Here is a 24,317-nt window from a genome sequence, read left to right as displayed (position 1 = left end):
GCTGCGCTCGCAGCAGATCAGTCACCAGTAGTTCTCAGCCTGGATGGTCGCATTTTGGCACCGTCCAGGTAGAAAACTTTATCCCCCAGACATTAATTACGGCATGGGACAGAATGACGGGGAGGTAATGGATATTGTTGTATTTTTATTTTAGTTTTATTACAGGAGACGAGGGCTTTGGTGGAATTAGGCGTTAGGTGAGTATAACTGTGTTTGTTATTTTTCAATCAGAAAAGGAAAACTGTGTTTTGCTTTGTTTCTAATAAGACTTTATTCTTTATTCTTGCTGTGTCTTTATTTACCATGTAACTATAGGATTAGTAACGGATAGGTGTCATATAGACGCCTCTCCATTACCAAGCCAGGCTTGATGTCACCTTACAAGACAACGGTGACATCAACCCCACAACTATTACCCCACTTGCCACCACTACAGGGCAAGTGGGAAGAGCGAGGCTAAGGGCCAGAATTGGTACATCTAATAGATGAGCCTTTTCTGGGAAGCTGCGGGCTGCTATTTTTAAGCTGGGGGGCCAAGATCCATGGTCCCTTACCAGCCTGAGAATACCAGCCCCCAGTTATCTGCTTTAGCAAGGTTGGTTGTCAAAAGTGGAGGGGACCCCACGGCATTTTTATAATTTATTTAATTAATTAAAAAATAGGGCATGGGGTCCCCTCTATTCTTTATAACTAGCCTTGTTGAAGCTGACTGCTGAGGGTTGCAGAACCCAGCTATTAGTTTTTCCTGGCTGGTTAACAAAAATACAGGGGAACCCACGCCGCGTTTTCTTTTCAATTATTTAGAGTGCGGGATCGGCAGATGAATACTCCCATCCACTGCTCCTGCTCTCGCTGTTATTAGCGGCAGCAGGTGTCGGATGATGGGAGAAGTTGTCTCATCGGTTGACACCAGTGACCAGAGGTAAACTGTATATGTATCTCCGATCACAGCTGAGTGCTCACACTGTCTTGACAGCGTGGGCACCACAGCTCTATGACCGGCGCGGATGGTTTCACCGCCGAACAGAAGTGGTGTTTTCCGTGCTGCCATGCACATGACAGCGTGACAAACACTCGGTGTTCTGGCAGCTGAAACCCAACAGTAACCTGGACTTTCTGGTGAAGTCCATGTTTGGTGTCCGTGCCCAATTAGTAGGTGTTCGGTACGGACGCCAAATTTTACTGTTCGGGTTTGCCCATCTCTTCTTGTATGAAAGCAATCATAGATTTTATGAAGCTTTTGAGGAGACTGGTATATGGATATCTGGCTTGTCCTACAGACAGCGCTACTTGGTTAAAAGTATTCAAATTTGCTTTCCTCCGGAAGGAAGAAAACTGAATGTCTGACTCCAGCAAGAGCCATGTAACATGAGTAGGAAAAAAATCCACTCGTTTACCCTTAGTGTCAGGGATGTAGGAAGGAAATCCTGACTGGGGATGGAGGAAGCGTATCTAGAGAGTGACCGGCCCACTTGTTTTATAGCTAAGTGACAGCAAGGGCAATATGGCATCACCCGGGCAATAAACGTTGTACGTCGTCTGGTATTGCTCACCTGGCTGGGTAGTGACCACCACAACTATGCAGATATCGATACCAGCTGCTGCTGCGGCTCTTTACATTTTTTTCCTAAAGTAGTTTTTTCAACTCTGAAAAACATAGAGTAATGAAACTGCTCTTTGTCCAACACCATCATCTCCATTGGATATCTTCTCGCCCAGCGGCACAGCAGAACATCAGTCCATCCCTTTCTACTATTGACCCACTTGTTTCTCTTTACCCTGTTCTCTCTTTCAGCTGAAGACCCTGTCGTCAGCTCGGGCTACATGATCGCGGGGTCGGTGGCGGCTCTCCTCCTGCTCCTGGTTTTATTGGTCCTGGCTGTTTTATGGAGGACTGGATATTACCGGTTTGTGTTTTCTCTAAAGTTATTGAGAAATATTTTTAAAACCCTGAAGGGGCATTATAAGTTAAACTAGATGGTAGCCCGTTTCTAACGCATCGTGTATTCTATAATATGTATGTAGTTTATTTATGAAGATTTTAGAATAATACATTGAATACACAGGGTTCGGCCGGCCGCGACCAAGTAGCGAATTTTTTCATGGTTCAAATCCCGCGCCAATTCGCGGCTGGACTGCACCTGTCGCTGATTGTTCGCGGCCGGCAACGTAGTAAATAGCACAGCCACGTAGTATATTGCATAGCCACGTAGTATATTGCACAGCGGAGTATATAGCAAAGCCCACAAAGTATATAGCACAGCCACATAGTATATAGCACAGCCCATGGAGTGTATAACAGCCCACGGAGTATATAGCACTGCCCACGGAGTATATAACACATGTCATGTAGTACATAACTGCCCACGCACACAGTGTATAACACAGCCCACGTAGTATATAGCACAGCTCACGTAGTGTATAACACAGGCCACGTACACGGTGTTACAAATTATTATGCAAATATTTCCTCATATTCTCTCTAAATTACCTATCTGAATTGCAGTCATTGTTATTTTCCAGTCATCTACTATTCTAGTATAATTGCAATGTTTTGGAACAAACTGCCTATGAAAACAGGATCTTTTTAAAAAAAATAAACACTCAAAGTGCATGTTCCAAATTATTATGCACAGCAGAGTTTTCAACCTTTTTTTTTTTTTATTTTGAACAAACAAATGGCCAATTGTGAAGTTATAAGCATTATCAGCTTATTACAAAACGAAATCAAACAGTTTTCAAGTGAAAACTTTATTCTGGGTGATGTTACATTTGCACATAGGACCCCTTGTTGGAAAGAAGCTTCTGAACTTTCTCGTCCATTGAATTTGTCAGTTTTTGGATGGTTTCTGCTTCAATTGTTTTGCATGTGGACAGAATCCCCTCCCAGAGCTGTTGCTTAGATGTGACCTGCCTCCCGCCATCATAGACACTCCTTTTGATGATGCTCCAGAGGTTCTCAATGGGGTTGAGGTCAGGGGAAGATGGTGGCCACACCATAAGTTTGTCCTCTTTTATGCCCATAGCAGCCAGAGATGCAGATGTGTTTTTTGCAGCATGAGACGGTGCATTATCATGCATGAAAATGATCTTGCTGCGGAAAGCACGGTTCTTCCTCTTGAACCATGGCAGGAAGTGTTGTTTTAGAAACTCCACATAGATTATGGAGTTCATCTTTACCCCTTCAGGGATCATAAAGGGGCCGACAATCGCTCTCCCCATGATTCCAGCCCAAAACATTACTCCAGCTCCTCCTTGTTGGCGCCTTAGCCGTGTTTTCATGGGGTGTCCATCAACCAGCCATCCTCCACTCCATCCATCTGGACCATCGAGCGTTGCATGGCACTCATCGGTGAACAAAACAGTTTGGAAGTCAGTCTTCATGTATCGTTTGGCCCACTGGAGCCGTTTCTGCTTGTGTGCAGTGGATAGAGGTGGTCGACAGGATGGCTTACGCACCTCTGAAGGACCCTGCATCTTGTTGTTCTGAGGACGTTGGAGGCACCATCAGCTTCAAAAACTTGTCTGCTGCTATGACAAGGCATTTCTGCAGCTGCTCTTTTCGCAATTGCCTGTTGGAAAGGGTCCTCAATTTTTCCTTATCAGCACGCACACGTGTGTGCTGGGAATCAGCTACATACTTCTTGATTGTGCGATGATCACGATGAAGTGTCTTGGCAATGTTGATTGTAGTCATGCCTTGACCTAAATACTCTACAATTTGTTGCTTCTCAGCAGCCGACACATCCTTTTTCTTTCCCATTTTGGCAAAAAATGTAGGCTGCTTAATAATGTGGAACAGCCTTCTTAAGTAGTCTTGCCTTTATTTGGACACACCGGCCAAACTAATGTGCACAGGTATCTGCAATTCAGTGATATGAAGAGCCCTGACACACATCGCCATCAATGAGATTACATGACAAACAAAAAAAGTCTATCCTTATCACTCCTAAACTCTGTGCATAATAATTTGGAACACAGTGTAGTATATAACACAGCCCATGTAGTATATAGCACAGCCCATGTAGTATATAGCACAGCCCACGTAGTATATAGCAGAGCCCATGTAGTATATAACAGCCCACGTAGTATATAGCACAGCCACGTAGTGTATAACACAGCCCAAGTAGTATATAACAGCCCACATGGTATATAGCACAGCCCACGTAGTATATAACAGCCCACGTAGTATATAACACAGCCCATGTAGTGTATAACACAGGCCACGTAGTATATAGCACAGCCCACATGGTATATAGCACAGCCCACGTAGTATATAACAGCCCACGTAGTATATAGCACAGCCCACGTAGTGTATAACACAGGCCATTGCAATCTATGGCTCTATAGGTGATAAAGGCAGAACCCACCTGGCGCAGTAAAGAAAGACAATGTGGCCCTAATGTAAAGCACAGGCATTAGACATTAACTGCTGATCCCTATTATGGCGACACTACAATTACAGAACTACATATACAGCACATATACACAGATATACACTGTACATGTACACACATTGTATATACTTTATACATATAGAAACTACCCTATATACTGTATATACAGTGTACAGACACATTGTGGACAAGGACATATATAAGGTATATAGACACAGAAACATTCAGTACATACATTATATACAGTATGCTCACATCCATATACACTTCACATATATTCACACAATACACTGCACACATGCAGTATACAGATATAACCCACAGACAAACTATATATACTATTTGTACGTGTGTGTATGTATGTGTGTGTGTGTATATATATATATATATATATATATATATATATATATATGTATGTATGAGTATGTATGTATGTATATATATATATATATATATATATATATATATATATATATATATATATATATATATATATATATATATATATAGAGCGCCCCCACACCGCCGCAGGGCCGAGGGGTACCCGGAGCCGGGCCTCTGGGTCTCAGTCCTGGGGTTGTCGCGGTGGCCAGACCCGGTCCGTGGCCCTGTCTGTCAGTGGGGGACGTCCGGTGCAATAAGTGGTGTTGTAACGGTGCAGTTGTGGGGTGCAGGTCGCGGTAAATAATGAGGACACCAGGTTGCAGTCTCTTTACCTCTTTACTGAAGGTTTTGGAGACCTCAGTCCAGAGCGCTGTTAACTGGGTTGTCAGAGACCGGCCGGTCCAAAGGCACATCAGGAGTTCTCTTTACAGGTGGGAATCAGTGTCTACCTTCTAGCGCTGGGTGTTGTAGTTCTTCCCTGCTGAGCTCCCGGGATAGTCCTCACAACTGTTTCTGTCTGTCTCTGATGTTCGTTTTCTCCGTCCCCCAGATGATATGGTAGGACGCACCCGTATGACGGGGTAGGCCTGGAGTTCTTCCGGGACCCTAGAGTCGCCCCTCTCCCACAGCTGCCTCCGTTGTCTGCTTAGGTGTTAAGTGAGACAGCCAACCTGTAATTAGCTGTCCGGCCGTGGTTTGCAGTAGTACTTAAAGTCTCTTACTTGCTCGGCGTTCCGGCCACCGACTGTTTGCGCCTCAGAAGGATGTTGCCTCGGTCTAACAGCACGACTCCTTCTGGTTCTAATTCCTCTTTACTGTATTCCCGTTGTTCACTGGTTTGTTCTGCTCTGAGGAGTCTGCCAGGATCCCATCCCTGACAGGTCCTCTCACTAGCTCTTCCCAGCTACTTCTCCCTATCTTCCTGTCCAACCCCCAGTTTTACCAGAGTTGTGAGGAGTGGCCTACTAGATAGGACCACCCCCCCTGGTGGCCGGAGTGTGAAGTGTGGTGTGAGTGTACCTGGTCAGAGAAACTCCTTAATGCAATCAGATGTACCATAGCTCCCCATAGTGGCGGAGCCACAGTACTGCAACAACCAGGACTCTGGGGTGCTGCACTCCCCCCCCGGTTAAATCCAGTACTCCGGGACTGGGAAAACAAGAACAATAATACATGTTAACAGGAAACACACAAATTTTTGAAATAGCATAACAATTGAACATAACAATGCTTCCCTTTACGGGAGGTGAGGATTCTTGAACGTTGCAAAAGTTAGGTCATGCACAGTTTATGACTCTCAGTTCAGTGGTTGAAACAGCGGGGACCCCGGGTAAACAAAAGGGTCCCCCTTATGAAAGTTTTTGAGCAATTCACCGTCCATTACTCTAGTGTCCATTTAAAACCCTGTAACAAAAAGATATGCATACAAACATTTTCTATTAAATAGCAGCCCTTATCAATACCTCCAAGTTTTGTAGCGGAGGGGAGTTTGATTTTGAGTGCTGCGTGTGGACCTTCGCAGCGCAGGGGTTGCTATTGGCCTAACAGGGCCCGCTATGCTTGCTACCGCTGGTGTAGTGCACTGTCTTCTAACTACACTTCTAGTGAGTCTGGGTAGCACTGGCAGGTTGGGGCTCTCAGAGCTGCGGTTATCAACAGTGGGTACAGCAGATTCACTGATAGCAGAGGGAGGATTTGCCGGCTCAATGGTTGGCATGGCTTCATCAGGTAAGGCTTGTTGAGGTAGCGGGGCCAGATGATCTGGTACCACCATCGTTTCTGGCGGGTCCGGCTGTTGAAACATTATGACAGGTACCACGACGGCTTGGTTTATCTGAGTCCAGGACTGGGGAAAGTCACCAAGGACAGTATGGAACATCTTCTCCTTTTCCACCGGTGGGGAGATTTCTGGGGCCGTGCCCCTCTCTTTTAACTTATCGGGGCAGACCTTAAGGTGATCCCTGGATACCGCTGTCGAGGTCTCCCCTCTGTCCTTGCTGATGAGACAGACCTTTGTGTTGTCGAAGTCGGATGGCAGGATGGTATACGGTTCTGCTTCCCATTGGTCATCGAGCTTGTGTAATCTCCTCTTTCGTTTAAGTACTTGCTCACCAGGTGACAGGGGAATCGCAGGAGCGTGTTGGTTGTAGTCCCTTTCTTGCTTCTGCCTAGCCTGGGCGAGACTTCTCTCTACACACTCCTGTACTTCACGGTACCTTCTGTCATGATCTCAATGGCAAGAGATCATAGCCTAAGCATATATAAGAACTAGCTCTTGGAAGATGGGAACTGAGCTGACCATGAACTAAACCTAACACGCAACTAGCAGTGGCCGGGTAGCATGCCTACGTTGATTCTAGATGCCCAGCAACCAGCCGGAGGACTAAATAATGCTAGCAGAGGAAAATAGCAGTCCTAGCTCACCTCTAGAGAAATACCCCGAAAGGAGACAGAAGCCCCCCACATGTATTGGCGGTGAATTAAGATGAAATAACAAACGTAGTATGAAAATAGGTTTAGCAAATTTGAGGTCCACTTACTACATAGCAGAAGACAGAAAGGACACTTTCATGGTCAGCTGAAAACCCTATCAAAATACCATCCAGAAATAACTTTAAGACTCTGGCATTAACTCATAACACCAGAGTGGCAATTCCTGTTCAAAAGAGCTTTCCAGACACAGTAACGAAACTACAGCTGTGAACTGGAACAAAAATGCAAAAACAAACATGGACAAGAGTCCAACTTATCTAGTAGTTGTCTAGGAGCAGGAACAAGCACAGAGAGGCTTCTGATAACATTGTTGACCGGCAAGCAACTAACAGAGAAGCAAGGTTATATAGCGACTCCCACATCTTGATGGGAACAGGTGAACAGAGAAAATGAAGACACCAGTTCAATTCCACCAGTAGCCACCGGGGGAGCCCAGAATCCAAATTCACAACAGTACCCCCCCCTCAAGGAGGGGGCACCGAACCCTCACCAGAACCACCAGGGCGATCAGGATGGGCCCTATGAAAGGCACGAACCAGATCAGAGGCATGAACATCAGATGCATTCACCCAAGAATTATCCTCCTGGCCGTATCCCTTCCACTTGACCAGATACTGGAGTCTCCGTCTGGAAACACGGGAGTCCAAGATTTTCTCCACAACGTACTCCAACTCACCCTCAACCAACACCGGAGCAGGAGGCTCAACGGAAGGCACAACCGGTACCTCATACCTGCGCAACAACGACCGATGAAAAACGTTATGAATAGAAAAGGATGCAGGGAGGTCCAAACGGAAGGAAACAGGGTTAAGAATCTCCAATATCCTATACGGGCCAATGAACCGAGGCTTAAATTTAGGAGAAGAGACCCTCATAGGGACAAAACGAGAAGACAACAGTTCAATTCCACCAGTAGCCACCGGGGGAGCCCAGAATCCAAATTCACAACAGTACTGTCATGATCTCAATGGCAAGAGATCATAGCCTAAGCATATATAAGAACTAGCTCTTGGAAGATGGGAACTGAGCTGACCATGAACTAAACCTAACACGCAACTAGCAGTGGCCGGGTAGCATGCCTACGTTGATTCTAGATGCCCAGCAACCAGCCGGAGGACTAAATAATGCTAGCAGAGGAAAATAGCAGTCCTAGCTCACCTCTAGAGAAATACCCCGAAAGGAGACAGAAGCCCCCCACATGTATTGGCGGTGAATTAAGATGAAATAACAAACGTAGTATGAAAATAGGTTTAGCAAATTTGAGGTCCACTTACTACATAGCAGAAGACAGAAAGGACACTTTCATGGTCAGCTGAAAACCCTATCAAAATACCATCCAGAAATAACTTTAAGACTCTGGCATTAACTCATAACACCAGAGTGGCAATTCCTGTTCAAAAGAGCTTTCCAGACACAGTAACGAAACTACAGCTGTGAACTGGAACAAAAATGCAAAAACAAACATGGACAAGAGTCCAACTTATCTAGTAGTTGTCTAGGAGCAGGAACAAGCACAGAGAGGCTTCTGATAACATTGTTGACCGGCAAGCAACTAACAGAGAAGCAAGGTTATATAGCGACTCCCACATCTTGATGGGAACAGGTGAACAGAGAAAATGAAGACACCAGTTCAATTCCACCAGTAGCCACCGGGGGAGCCCAGAATCCAAATTCACAACAACCTTCGCTGCCTTTCTGCATCCCAATCTGCATCCGGCGAGGTATCTTCGGGTACTAGGACCCCCATGTCCAGATCAACGGGTAACCGACTAGACCTTCCTCGCATCAGGTACGCTGGAGTACAGTTGGTGGAACTTACTGGGATGTGGTTGTACATATCCACCAAGTCAGGCAACTTTGTCGGCCACAGGTTCCGTTCCTCCACAGGCAAGGTCTTCAATAAATCGATTACTACCTGGTTCATCTTCTCGCACATCCCGTTGGTTTGAGGGTGGTACGGTGTAGTTCTGATCTTCTTACACCCGTACAACTGGCAGAATTCTTGGAACACTTCCGCTTCGAATGCAGGTCCCTGATCGGTCAGTACTTTCTCTGGGTAGCCATGGGGCCTACAAAAGTGCTGCTGGAAGGCCCTGGCGGCAGTCCTAGCTGTTAGATCCTTGACAGGCACAACCACCAAAAACCTGGAGTAGTGGTCCACGATGGTAAGGGCGTAGATATAGCCCGACCGGCTAGGTGTCAGCTTCACATGATCCAGCGCGACCAGTTCGAGCAGCCGTTTGGTGATGATAGGCCGCAGGGGAGCCCGTTGACTGTCACGGTCCTTCCTGCGCAGACTACATGGACCACACTCCCGACACCACTTCTCAATGGTTCTCTTCATGCCAATCCAATAGAACCTCCCTCGGAGCAGCTTCTCCAGCTTCCTCCATCCGAAGTGTCCGGCTCCATCATGGTAGGCTCCCAGAACCATGGGCGCATCTCGCCTTGGCACCACTATCTGCCACACCAATTCATGAGTACATGGGTCGATGCTCCTCCTGCACAACTTTCCATCATGGATAATCAGTTTGCTTCTCCCCTTCCACAGCTGTTGGGTTTCTTGTGGATCATCTGGGCCAGGGTGCAACCCAGCCTGCGTTAAGAGTTCCTTCACCTGACGGACCGCGGGGTCACTATCCTGGGTTTCTGCCCATCCGTGGTGGGGCAGGGGATTCAGCGTGGCATCCGGTTGGTTCTTGTGCCTGTTCTTCACATGGTGAGAGTTCTGAGTGGCTTTGGGGCGATGGAAGGCAGGCAGCTCCACCTCTTCAAGTGCCTCCGGGTCTTCTCCCACTTCTGGTAAATTGGGCATTCGGGACAGAGCATCGGCATTGGCATTCTGGTGTGCTGCCCGATATTTGATGGTGAAATCATAGTTGGACAGCCGGGCCATCCACCGCTGTTCCAAAGCCCCGAGTTTGGCAGTACCCAGATGCGTTAGCGGATTGTTGTCCGTGAAGACGGTGAATTTCGCGGAGGCCAGGTAGTGCTTAAACCTCTCTGTCACTGCCCAGACAAGGGCAAGGAATTCCAGTTTGAAGGAACTGTAGTTGTCAGGGTTCCTTTCCGTGGGACGGAGTTTCCTGCTGGCGTAAGCGATCACTCTTTCTTTGCCTTTCTGGACTTGAGACAGCACGGCTCCTAGTCCCACATTACTGGCATCTGTGTACAGCACAAACGGTTGGTCGTATTCGGGGTAAGCCAGTACCTCTTCTCCCGTCAGCGCCGACTTCAAGCAGGTGAAGGATTCCTCCAGCTCCCCGTTCCAGTCAAAGGGGGTGTTCTTCCCCTTGGTCTTCTTTGGTTGGCCCACCAACAGGTTTTGCAGGGGTGCGGCCTTCTTGGTGAAGTCTTTAATGAACCTCCGGTAATAGCCTACCAGCCGAGGAACTGCCGGACTTCGTGGAGGTCACTGGGCTTTGGCCAGTCCTTGATCACTGTGACCTTGTCGGGGTCTGGGGCCACTCCTTCAGCGCTCACCACATGGCCCAGGTACTGCACTTTAGGTTTCAGCAGATGACACTTGGACGGTTTCACTTTTAGGCCGAAGTTGGACAAGGCTTCAAACACCTCGGCCAGGTGCTTCAGATGGTCTTCGTAGGTTTTAGAGAAGACTATGACGTCATCCAGATATAGCAGCACGGTTTCAAAGTTCAGGTGTCCCAGGCAGCACTCCATCATCCTCTGGAACGTTCCGGGAGCATTGCACAATCCGAAGGGCATGTAGTTGAACTCACAGAGACCCATTGGCGTCGTGAAGGCCGTCTTCTCTTTGTCCGCCTCCGCTACAGGAACCTGCCAGTACCCACTGGTGAGATCTAAGGTAGAGAAGTAGTTAGCAGATTTTAAGGCAGCCAGAGACTCCTCTATCCTGGGCAGTGGGTATGCGTCCTTATGTGTAATGCGATTGAACTGCCTGTAATCAACACACATCCTCATTGTACCATCTTTCTTTTTAACAAGGACTAACGGAGCTGCCCAGGGGCTACAGCTGTCTCTCACCACCCCAGCCTCCTTCATTTCCCGCAACATGTCCTTGGCACACTGGTAATGAGCTGGGGGTACAGGGCGATATCTCTCTTTTATGGGTCGGTGATCTCCCGTGGGGATGTGATGTTGGATCCCTTTCACCTGCCCAAAATCTGAGGGGTGTTTGCTGAATACCTGCTCGTACTCGTGTACCACCCTGTAAGCCCCCTGTATTTGATGAGATGGGGTAGAGTCAGTGCCCACATGCAATTCCCGACACCAGTCTTTCGAGTGCTCTGCAGAACCTTTGTTCTCCGCCACGTTTGACGGGACCAAGGGTTCAGGTGTCTGTATCACACTATTATTGACAGTGAACAGTTTGGCGAGCGTGGTATACTTGGTTAGGTGGACCTCTTCCTCCCCACAATTGAGGACACGTACGGGCACTCTCCCCTGTCGGACGTCGACCACCCCCCGGGCTGTCAGAACAGTAGGCCTATTGTCTGAATATACGGGTTCTACCAAGGCCTGGTAGTCCTTACCCCTGAGGCCTATGGCTGCTCGACACCATATTAACATTTCACTCTTGGGGGGTATCGCGATGGGGTTTGAATCACTCACAGTGACACGACCAATCTCACCACCAGTCAGCTCTACCTGCTGTCTCTGCATCAGAGCTCTGATTTCCTTCTGCAGGGCATGTTGCTCACTGTGGCCAGCGGTTTCTGCCACCTGTTGCAACAAAACAATCACTTCTGCAAGACAATTTTCTATAACATTAGTACCAAGAGTCATCATGGATTACATTCTCGACGATCAATATCTACAATCACAATCCCTTGGGCTTTCAATTCCACCCGCCCCACTTTGATGGTGACCTCCTTATACCCCACTTGTGGCAATGGCTGACCATTACTGGCGATTATGGTGAAATCATCGTCAGGGCCACGAGTAATATCAGCGTCCTCCCAATACCGTTTGTAGAGCACGTAAGGTATAGTCGTCACCTGAGAACCGGTGTCCAGCAAAGCATTCAAGGGGATTCCATCAATCACTACAGGGAGAACTGGTCGTCCTCCAATATACTTGGTTCTCCAATGCTGCAGGCCTGACCGTCCTACTCCTGGGGGTTGGCCCTTTGCCCCAGGGGTTGCTCGTTTAAAGGACAGTACCTTGCAAGATGGCCCACCTGGTGACAGCGGCGGCAGATGGGTCGTCCATCCTGGTGGAAGCGATCGTCGGGCCGGCTCCTGGTCGGCGGAGTCCTCCTCTGTCGCATCCAAGGGACATCCTCCGGGCTGGAAGCCAACTGGATCTTCCCTTTGGGGGCCTCCTGTAGGGACTGCACCGTCCGGGCCAGGGCAGCAACGCTCTTGGTTAGCTCTTGCATCTGGAGACGGAGTCCTGCAGGGGAGTCGTCCTCGAAGCTCTGGGAGTCGGCCTCCGCGGCAACTGGGGTATCCGATGCCACCTCCTGGTGGTATGTGAGAGCGGGGCGCCTGGGTGGTACTGCGCGGCTGGGCTGTCGCTCCTGCAATGCCTGGATAGCTTTATCTTTAAACTGCGCAAAAGTCAAGTCTGGATTTTGCATGGCCAGGAAGTGCAATTGGCCCCGCTGGTGACTGCACAGGAGCCCCTCAATGAACCGCTCCTTCAGGATTTTATCCTCATCCTGCATGCTGCCGGGGTCACTCTGCTTAATGGCCCGCATCGCTTCCTGGAGATTAAGGGCATAGTCCCGTAAGCTATCCTGTGGCCTTTGTTTGCATCCATAAAAAGTCAGTTTAATTTCTGTAGCAGTGCGAGTATCAAAGGTGGCTTTAAGCTTGGCAAAAATCTGTTGTGCAGTTCCTTTATCCTCAGCGGGCCAGGATTTCAATTCTCTCAGAGCCGCCCCAAAGAGTTGGCCGGTTATCATATGGACCTTCTGAGGCTCGGTTAGGGGATAGAACTCGAGCAGGCTGCAGAGCCCCTCTTTAAAGTCAGTGAACGTATGCGACTCCCCAGAGTATCGCGGAAGCCAAGCCGCTCCGGGCAGGTACGGCATAGAGAAGGGCATTATGGCTTTTGTGTTAGCGGCAGCGTCCGGCTGGCTGGGAGGAACAGCGGGTTCTGCGGCTACCGGTGGTGGTATTAGGGCCGCGGCTCCGTCCGCTGCGGGGACCGGAGCTGCCCCTGCGTCCGCGGCTGCGACCGCCACCTCCTCTCCTCCCGACTCAGACATGGCTGTCCCTTCCTCCCACGAACCTGCTGGAGGTCGGAGTTCCTCTTCCGGGATTGGCGCCTTACCGCGCTTTCCGTTCCGCGCTTCTTTTGGCAGATTCCGCCCACGTAGCTAAGGCTCCTCCCTCCGTGCGCGGCAATGGCGAATTTTGGCGGTAAATGGCAATACACAGTCTTTTCAATAAAGTACAATTCAAGCGCAATAAATCACAGTTCCAAGGCACACATGACCTGATTCTTCAGGCTTAAGTACGATCCTGTTCGTGACGCCAAATTTGGAGCGCCCCCACACCGCCGCAGGGCCGAGGGGTACCCGGAGCCGGGCCTCTGGGATCTCAGTCCTGGGGTTGTCACAGTGGCTAGACCCGGTCCGTGGCCCTGTCTGTCAGTGGGGGACGTCCGGTGCAATAAGTGGTGTTGTAACGGTGCAGTTGTGGGGTGCAGGTCGCGGTAAATAATGAGGACACCAGGTTGCAGTCTCTTTACCTCTTTACTGAAGGTTTTGGAGACCTCAGTCCAGAGCGCTGTTAACTGGGTTGTCAGAGACCGGCCGGTCCAAAGGCACATCAGGAGTTCTCTTTACAGGTGGGAATCTGTGTCTACCTTCTAGCGCTGAGTGTTGTAGTTCTTCCCTGCTGAGCTCCCGGGATAGTCCTCACAACTGTTTCTGTCTGTCTCTGATGTTCGTTTTCTCCGTCCCCCAGATGATATGGTAGGACGCACCCGTATGACGGGGTAGGCCTGGAGTTCTTCCGGGACCCTAGAGTCGCCCCTCTCCCACAGCTGCCTCCGTTGTCTGCTTAGGTGTTAAGTGGGAGCGCCAACCTGTAATTAGCTGTCCGGCCGTGGTTTGCAGTAGTACTTAAAGTCTCTTACTTGCTCGGCGTTCCAGCCACCGACTGTTTGCGCCTCAGAAGGATGTTGCCTCGGTCTAACAGCACGACTCCTTCTGGTTCTAATTCCGCTTTACTGTATTCCCGTTGTTCACTGGTTTGTTCTGCTCTGAGGAGTCTGCCAGGATCCCATCCCTGACAGGTCCTCTCACTAGCTCTTCCCAGCTACTTCTCCCTGTCTTCCTGTCCAACCCCCAGTTTTACCAGAGTTGTGAGGAGTGGCCTACTAGATAGGACCACCCCCCCTGGTGGCCGGAGTGTGAAGTGTGGTGTGAGTGTTACCTGGTCAGAGAAACTCCTTAGTGCAACCAGACGTACCATAGCTCCCCCTAGTGGCGGAGCCACAGTACTGCAACAACCAGGACTCTGGGGTGCTATATATATATATATATATATATATATATATATATATATATATATATATATATATATATATATATATATATATATATATATATATATATATATATATATATATATATAAAATGTGTATGTATATATGTATATTATACACTACACACATACATATATATTACTCGGGATGACACTTCTGTATGGACACTGATACGTAGAGGCACTACACTGTGAGCAGAATTATTAGGCAAGGTGTATTTTGATCACCTGATACTTTTTATACATGTTGTCCTACTCCAAGCTGTTCAGACTTGAGAGCCAACTGCTAATTAAGTAAATCAGGTGATGTGCATCTCTGTAATGAGGAGGGTGTTGTGTAATGACATCATAACCCTATATAAGTTGTGCTTAATTATTAGGCAACTTCCTTTCCTTTGGCAAAATGGGTCAGAAGAGAGATTTGACGGCTCTGAAAAGTCCACAATTGTGAGATGTCTTGCAGAGGGATGCAGCAGTCTTGAAATTGCCAAACTTTTGAAGCGTGATCACTGAACAATCAAGCGTTTCATGGCAAATAGCCAACAGGGGCGCAAGAAGTGTGTTGGGCAAAAAAGGCGCAAAATAACTGCCCATGAATTGAGGAAAATCAAGCGTGAAGCTGCCAAGATGCCATTTGCCACCAGTTTTGCCATATTTCAGAGCTGCAACGTTACTGGAGTAACAAAAAGTACAAGGTGTGCGATACTCAGGGACATGGCCAAGGTAAGGAAGGCTGAAAAACGACCACCTGTGAACAAGAAACATAAGATAAAACGTCAAGACTGGGCCAAGAAATATCTTAAGGCTGACTTTTCAAAGGTTTTATGGACTGATGAGATGAGTGACTCTTGATGGGCCAGATGGATGGGCCGGAGGCTGGATCAGTAAAGGGCAGAGAGCTCCACTCCGACTCAGACGCCAGCGAGGTGGAGGTGGGGGACTGGTATGGGCTGGGATCATCAAAGATGAACTTGTGGGACCTTTTCTGGTTGAGGATGGAGTGAAGATCAACTCCCAGACCTACTGCCAGTTTCTGGAAGACCATTTCTTCAAGCAGTGGTGCAGGAAGAAGTCGGTATCGTTCAAGAAAAACATGATTTTCATGCGGGACAATGCTCCATCACATGTCTCCAACTACTCCACAGCGTGGCTGGCCAGGAAAGGTCTCAAAGAAGAACAAATAATGACATGGCCCCTTGTTCACCTGATCTGAACCCCATAGAGAACCTGTGGACCCTCAAAAAATGTGAGATCTACAGGGAGGGAAAACAGTCCACCTCTCGGAGCAGTGTCTGGAGGCTGTGGTGGCTGCTGCACGCAGTGTTGGTCGTAAACAGATCAAGCAACTGACAGAATCTATGGATGGAGGCTGCTGAGTGTCATCATAAAGAATGGTGGCTATAGTAGTCACAAATTTTTTGGGTGGTTTGTTTTTGCATGTCAGAAATGTTTATTTCTAAATTTTGTGCAGTGATATTGGTTTACCTGGTGAAAATAAACAAGTGAGATGGGAATATATTTGGTTTTATTAAGTTGCCTAATAATTCTGCACAGTAATAGTTCCCTGCACAAACAGATATCCTCCTAAGATAGCCAAATCTAGAAACACCACTCCAACTTCCAAAAATATTAAGCTTTGATATTTACGAGTCTTTCTGGTTGATTGAGAACATAGTTGTTGATCAATAATAAAAATAATCCTCTAAAATACAACTTGCCTAATAATTCTGCACAGTGTATTGTAAGGACATTACTCGATCAGGCTCGTCTTTATGGACACTGATATATACTTCTGTTCTGGCTTCTTTCATCCTTATATCGGAGCCTCTACAAGTTTTCTGGTTTTCTATAATATTATTTGTGACACTAAAAGTTCATCTCATTTTCATTTTTTGGCAGAAAGTTACAAAGGAAAGAAGAAATCCCTCTGAAGTCTGCACTGGGTAGTGTACACATTCTAGATTACCTGCACTTATCGCTAATTCCTTATAATGACAGTATTACTGTGCTGTACAGCCGGCACCTGGCAGTATGTTCAGCAATCAGGGTGAGCTCCACACTGCAACCGTTTAACCTTTTAAATGCTCTCCAGCATGACGGAGGCATTTTAGAGCTCTAAAACAGTGGCCATTAGTGATGAGCGAATGTGCTCGCCACTGCTCGGTACTCGCCCCAATATCACTATGCTCGGTGTTCTCGGTGAGCACCGAGTATTTCCGGGATTATTCGACGGGAGCTCGCGTCTCCGCCCTGCAATTCTGGCCCTCATAAAGCGCCAATGACAGTGAAGGGATTGTCAGCCATGCACTGTAACGCCGCAGCCATCTTTGTTGTGGTCGTGCAGTGATTGGCCGCACAGCGTCATCCTGAGTATAAGAGACCTGGCGCCGCCCTGCTCGCCGCATTCTGCCCCGGGCTTAAGGAGAGTAGGGAGAGCTGCTGCTGCTGAGATAGGGTCAGAATCGCCCTTTTAATAGTTAGTGTAGGTCTGCAACTCTCATATCCACAACTCCTCAGAAACCAGCAGTCCTTTTTAGGGCTAATTCGTTAGTCCCGAGATTGCAGCACTAGGCAGGTAGGGCACAGCATATCCACATCAGTGCAAGGCCTGCAGGCACTGTATGTGAGTACATAGCTCTCACTGCATCCCTCCAAAAGCTCCATTACTGTCTGCTGCTGCTTATTTAACCCTTCCTGACCTGTGACACAGCGTATGCGTCATGAAAGTCGGTGCCAATCCGACCTGTGACACATATGCTGTGTCACAGAATGATCGCGTCCCTGCAGGCCGAGTGAAAGGGTTAACTGTAATTTCACCCAATCTGCAGGGACAGGGGGAGTGGTAATTCAGCCCAGGAGGGGGGTGGCTACGATCGCTCTGATTGGCTGTTGAAAGTGACGTTTCACTTTCAACAGCCAATCAGAGCAATCGTAATATTTCACCAATGAAAATTGGTGAAATATTACAATCCAGCCATGGCCGATGCTGCAATATCATCGGCCATGGCTGGAAACCCTGATCTGCTCCCGCCACCGATCCATCGCCCCCGTCCTCCGTCCTGTCCTGTACTGTGTTCCGCTCCCCTCCGTCCTCCTGTCCGCTCCCCCCGCAGTCCGATCTCACCTCCCGCTGTCCAATCCCACCCCCCCCGCATACTTACCGACCTCCGGTGTCTCTCCCGGTGTCCGTACGCCTTCTGCATGGGCGTCACCATCTTCCAAAATGGTGGGCGCATGCGTAGTGCGCCCGCCGAATCGGCCGGCAGATTCATTCCAGGTACATTTGGTTCGCTGTGATAGGTTCTATCACAGCAATCAAAATTAAAAAAATAATAAATTAACCCCCCCTTTATCACCCCCATAGGTAGGGGCAATAATAAAATAAAGAAAATATATTTACTTTTATTTTTCCACTAGGGTTAGGGTTAGAGCTAGGGTTAGGGTTAGAATTAGGGTTAGAACTAGGGTTAGGGTTAGAACTAGGGTTAGAACTAGGGTTAGAACTAGAGTTGGGGTTAGAACTAGGGTTAGGGCTATAATTAGGGTTAGAATTGGGCTATATGCACACGGTGCGGATTTGGTGTACCATGGTGTGGAAAATACCGCACGGAAATGCTGCGTTGTATTTTCCGCAGCATGTCAATTCTTTGTGCGGATTACGCAGCGTTTTACACCTGTTCCTCAATAGGAATCCGCAGGTGGAATCCATACAAAAAACACTGGAAATCCGCGGTAAATCCACAAGTAAAACGCAGTGCATTTTACCTGCGAATTTTTCAAAAACTGTGAGGAATAATCCTCACATGAATCGGCAACGTGGGCACATAGCCTTAGGGTTAGGGTTTGAATTAGTTAGGGTTGGAATTGGGGTTAGGGTTGGAAATAGGGTTAAGATTGGGGTTAGGGTTAGGCTTGTGGCTAGGGTTATGGTTGGGATTAGGGTTAGGGCTGTGTTGGGGTTAGGGTTGTGATTTAGGGTTAGGGGTGTGTTGGGTTAGGGATGTGATTAGGGTTATGGCTAGAGTTGGGATTAGGGTAGGGGTGTGTTGGGGTTAGTGTTGGAGTTAGAATTGAGGGGTTTCCACTGTTTAAGCACATCAGGGGTCTCCAAACGCAACATGGCGCCACCATTGATTCCAGTCAATCTTGTGTTCAAAAAGTCAAATGGTGCTCCCTCCCTTCCGAGCCCCGACGTGCACCCAAACAGTGGTTTACCCAAACATATGAGGCATAAGCATACTCAGGGAAAATTGCACAACAACTTTGGGGGTCTAATTTCTCCTGTTACCCTTGGGAAAATAACAAAATGAGGGCTAAAAACTTAATTTTCACAGCTCTGCGTTATGAATTTCTGTGAAGCACTTCGGGGTTCAATGTGCTTGCCACATATCTAGATAAGTTCCTTGGGGAGTCTAGCTTCCAATATGGGGTAACTTGTGGGGGGTTTCTACTGTTTAGGCACATCAGGGGCTCTGCAAACGCAACGTGACTCCCGTAGACCATTCCATCAAAGTCTGCATTTCAAAACGTCACTACTTCCCTTCCGAGCCCTGACGTGTGCCCAAACAGGGGTTTATCCCAACATATGGGGTATCAGTGTACTCAGGACAAACTGGACAACAACTTTTGTGGTCCAAGTTCTCCTGTTACCCTTGTGAAAATAAATTGAGGGCTAAAAAATAATTTTTGAGGAAAGAAAAATTATTTATTTGCACGGCTCTGCGTTCTAAACTTCTGTGAAGAACTTGGGGGTTCAAAGTGCTCACCACACATCTAGATAAGTTCCTTGGGGGTCTAGTTTCAAAAATGCGGTCACTTGTGGGGGTTTCTACTGTTTAGGCACATCGAGGGCTCTGCAAATGTAACATGAGGCCCGCAGACCATTCCATCAAAGTCTGCATTCCAAAAGTCACTATTTCCCTTCCGAGCCCTGATGTGTGCCCAAACAGTGGTTTACCCCTATATATGGGGTATCGGAGTACTCAGGACAAACTGGACAACAACTTTTGGGGTCCAATATCTCCTGTTACCTGTGTGAAAATAAAAAATTGTGGGCTAAAAAATAATTTCTGAGGAAAGAATTAGTGGTTTACCACCACATGTGAGGTATCGGTGTACTCAGGAGAAATTGCCCAACAAATTTTAGGATCCATTTTATCCTGTTTCTTATGTAAAAATGAAAAAATTGAGGCTAAAAGAAATTTTTTTTGTGAAAAAAAGCACTTTTTCATTTTTACGGATCAATTTCTGAAGCACCTGGGGTTCAAAGTGCTCACTATGCATCTAGATAAGTTCCATGGGGGGTCTAGTTTCCAAAATGGGGTCACTTGTGGGGGAGCTCCAATATTTAGGCACACAGGGGCTCTCCAAACGCAACATGGTGTCCGCTAAAGATTGGAGCCAATTTTTCATTGAAAAAGTCAAATGGCGCTCCTTCCCTTCCGAGCCTTGCCGTGTTCCCAAACAGTGGTTCCCCCCCATATGGGGTATCGGCGTACTCAGGACAAATTGTACAATAACTTTCGGGGTCCAGTTTCTCTTTTTACCCTTGGGAAAATAAAAAAAAAATGTTGCTTTGTCAAAAATGTGGTTTTGAGCACCTTGAGGGATGCAGTTTTTAGAATGGTGCCACTTTTAGGTATTTTCAGCCATATAGACCCCTCAAACTAACTTCAAATGTGAGGTGGTCCCTAAAGAAAATGGTTTTGTAAATTTTGTTGTAAAAATGAGAAATCGCTGGTCAAATTTTAACCCTTATAACTATCTAGTGAAAAAAAAAGTGTTTCCAAAATTGTGCTGATGTAAAGTAGACATGTGGGTAATGTTATTTATTAACTATTTTGTGTCACATAACTCTCTCATTTAACAGAATAAAAATTAAAAATAAAAAATTTGAAAATTGCAAAATTTTCACAATTTTTGCCTAATTTCTGATTTTTTCACAAATAAACGCAAAAATCATCGACCTAAATTTACTACTAGCATGAAGCCCAATATTTCACGAAAAACATTCTGGAATTGCTAGGATCCTTTGAAGCGTTCCTGAGTTATTACCTCATAAAGGGACACTGGTCAGAATTGCAAAAAATGGCCAGGTCATTAAGGTCAAAATAGGCTGGGTCATGAAGGGGTTAATGTATACCTAGCTGCAGTTATCTGTGGCTTTTTGTTTCTTCACCTTACACCTGCTTCTTTTATTCCAAAGCAATCCATAGCCCCCTTATTTCTACATTTATTTGCCTGGTCACACTGCCTTCTACAGCCAGGTCATTGTAATCGAACAGCGTGCAAATCTACCTTTTTTTTGTCCCAGGCACCAGATGGGAGTGCGACTAAAAATCTTGGTTTTTTTTGTTTGTTTTTTGTCATAGCCAACTTGTTGACACATTATATTTGTGCCCCAAAAAATGAAGGCCACATTTAAATCGGTCTGTTATCTGTGGCTGCGGCCTGGTGTATCTGTAGTGGAAAAATCGTAGCTTCGCAGGCATAAGTTTCATGGTTCTGTCTGCTAGCATTGTTGTACTAATTTTTAGACAAATTTCACATACAAGACAAAAAAAAATGAGTCTGTTATCTGTGGCTGCGGCCTGGTGTATCCGTGGTGGAAAAATCGTAGTTTAGCAGGCATACGTGGCATAGTTCTGTGTGCTAGCCTTGTTCTACTTTTTTTTTTTTTTCTTTTTTTCAAAAATTCACCCAAAACAAAAAAAAATTTAGTCTGTTATGTCAGGCTGAGGCCTGGTGTATCTGTGGTGGAAAAATCGTAGTTTCACAGGCATACGTAGCATAGTTCTGTCTGCGAGCCTTATTGTACTTGTTTTTTTCCAAATTTCACATACAGCAGAAAAAATAATTATACAGTCTGTTACCTGTGGCCTGGTGTATCTGTGGTGGATAAATCATAGCTTTGAAGGCATACTGATCAGATATAATTTTGCTCCAAATAAATACATTTGTGTTGAGCTTTTGAAATGGTTCAGTAGTCCATTTAAAATGGGCAAGGGGCAAGGGACGGGGAAGTGGAGGTGATGCTGATGGTGCATGCCGAGGCCGTGGCCGAGCTGGAAGTGGGCAACAACAAAGACCCACATCTTCTTGCTCCACCTTCCCGTCCCAGTTTCTAGGGGATCGCAGCACACCGCTATGGAAGCCAGAACAGTGTCAAATGGTTGTGGTTGGATAGCGGATAATGCTTTTAGTCACTTAGCCAGCACCACCACCACCATGTCTTCAACAAGTCTGAGTAGCCATGAGTGTGGTCCAGATATTCCTCACCCTGATCCTCCTTCCTCCCACCATGCCGAGTGCCCAGAGACAACTGATCCCACACTTGGACACTCTGAAGAGCTGTTCAGTTTTCCCTTTCAAGATTCCGTACTCTTGGACGGTCAACTGGAAGGGGGCCAGATGACATCGCATGTAGCGATGCCCAAAGATTTGACCAGCCCCGGTCACACGAAGGCGATGGTGGGAAAGTGTCACAAGAGGTGGATGATGATGAGACACAATTGGCAGAAAGTCAGGAGGAGGAGCAGGATGCGGAAGACGAGGTGGTGGATGACAGTGACTGACCCAACATGGCAGGAGGACATGCAGAGCGAGGACAGCAGCACACATGAGGAAGGAGGCATATCACCCCAACAGGCAGGAAGAAGCAGTGTGGTGGCCACAGACAGAAGGCGTGTATCCGTTCCCTATAAAACCAACATGAGGGAAGTTGCCATTCCAATTGTTAGATCATCCTGTGTCTGGGGTTTTTGGCAGAGTCTTTAAAAAATAACCAAACGGGCCATTTGCAGCACCTTCCATGCCCGCATCAGCAGGGGTAGCAAAACTACCAGCCTGACCACTACCAGCATGATCAGGCACATGGCAGCAAAAAACCCAACTTTGTGGGCCGGACCCCAGGCTCCAGGACCACTGCCTGCTGGTCACACCACTGCTTCTTCCATTGTTTTGCAAAGAAGCAAATCACCAGTCCACGGTGCATATGAAGATACCACTAGCCCTGCACCTGTTGTTGCCCACAGTCAAGCAGCACCATCAAGCCCATCCACGTCCTTGTCCCAGCACAGCCTTCAGTTGTCTATACCCCAGTCATTGGAACGCAAGTGGAAATGCCCCACAGGCATTGCGCTTGCGCTCAAAATGTTGCCTTTTAGGATCATCGATAAGGAAGCTTTCCACAACCTGATGGCGGTGGCCATCCCAAGGTACTCGGTCCCCAGTCGCCACTATTTCTCCTGGTGTGCCGTACCGGCATTACACCAGCATGTGTCCTGTTGTGAATTCGCCTTTTGCTCCCTCTAGTGGTTACTAGTTTTTTGGACTCTGGTTTTTCTGTCATCCCTTTTATCCGCACCTGGGTCGTTAGTTAGGGGTGTTGCTATATAAGCTCCTTGGACCTTCAGTTCAATGCCTGGCAACGTAGTTATCAGAGCTAGTCTGCTGTGCTCTTGTCTACTGATCCTGGTTCCAGTTATATCAGCTAAGTCTGCCTTTTGCTTTTGCTATATGTTTTGGTTTTTGTATTTTTGTCCAGCCTGTTCCAAATCTATATCCTGACCTTTGCTGGAAGCTCTAGGGGGGCTGGTGTTCTCCCCCCGGACCGTTAGACGGTTCGGGGGTTCTTGAATTTCCAGTGTGGATTTTGACAGGGTTTTTGTTGACCATATAAGTTACCTTTCTTTATTCTGCTATCAGTAAGCGGGCCTCTCTGTGCTAAACCTGGTTCATTTCTGTGTTTGTCATTTCCTCTTACCTCACCGTTATTATTTGTGGGGGGCTTCTATCCAGCTTTGGGGTCCCATTCTCTGGAGGCAAGAAAGGTCTTTTATTTTCCTCTACTAGGGGTAGCTAGATTCTCCGGCTGGAGCGTGTCATCTAGAACCAACGTAGGAATGATCCCCGGCTACTTCTAGTGTTGGCGTTAGGAGTAGATATATGGTCAACCCAGTTACCACTGCCCTATGAGCTGGATTTTTGTATTCTGCAGACTTCCACGTTCCTCTGAGACCCTCGCCATTGGGGTCATAACAGTTTGCCAGGCCAGTATTAAATGTTTAATGCATTGCAGAAGAGGGATTATAAGAAAGAAGATCTGAGGTTTTTTTTTTTTTTTTTCTCTTTCTTCTTCCCCTTTACCTCAGAGTGGCTATGCTTGCTGCAGACATGAATGTCCAGACCTTGATTACAAGTGTGGACCAGCTGGCTACTCGTGTGCAGGGCATACAAGACTATGTTATCAGAAATCCTAGGTCAGAACCTAAAATACCGATTCCTGAACTGTTTTCCGGAGACAGGTTTAAGTTTAGGAATTTCGTGAATAATTGTAAATTGTTTTTGTCCCTGAGACCCTGTTCATCTGGAGACTCTGCTCAGCAAGTAAAAATTGTTATTTCGTTCTTACGGGGCGACCCTCAGGATTGGGCTTTTTCGCTGACGCCAGGAGATCCGGCATTGGCTGATATTGATGCGTTTTTTCTGGCGCTCGGTTTACTTTATGAGGAACCCAATCTTGAGATTCAGGCAGAAAAGGCCTTGCTGGCTATGTCTCAGG

The 24,317-nt window shown here is 47.2% G+C and overlaps 1 protein-coding gene across 1 annotated transcript in view; it reads left to right on the top strand.

Moving 5' to 3' along the window:
- The first annotated feature begins 16,659 nt into the window (after nt 1-16,659).
- LOC143793204 (receptor-type tyrosine-protein phosphatase T-like) overlaps nt 16,660-24,317 on the top strand; it is a 28,758-nt gene continuing 21,100 nt past the window's right edge. The window contains exon 1 of the mRNA XM_077279966.1: nt 16,660-16,698. The gene's annotated coding sequence lies outside the window, so the exon portion shown is untranslated. The remainder of the gene's footprint in view (nt 16,699-24,317) is intronic.

The sequence above is a fragment of the Ranitomeya variabilis genome, chromosome 1 (assembly GCF_051348905.1).
Source record: "Ranitomeya variabilis isolate aRanVar5 chromosome 1, aRanVar5.hap1, whole genome shotgun sequence".
Taxonomy (NCBI): domain Eukaryota; kingdom Metazoa; phylum Chordata; class Amphibia; order Anura; family Dendrobatidae; genus Ranitomeya; species Ranitomeya variabilis.
The sequence above is the reverse complement of the archived record's forward strand: the minus strand, read 5'-3'. Positions and strand labels throughout refer to the sequence as shown.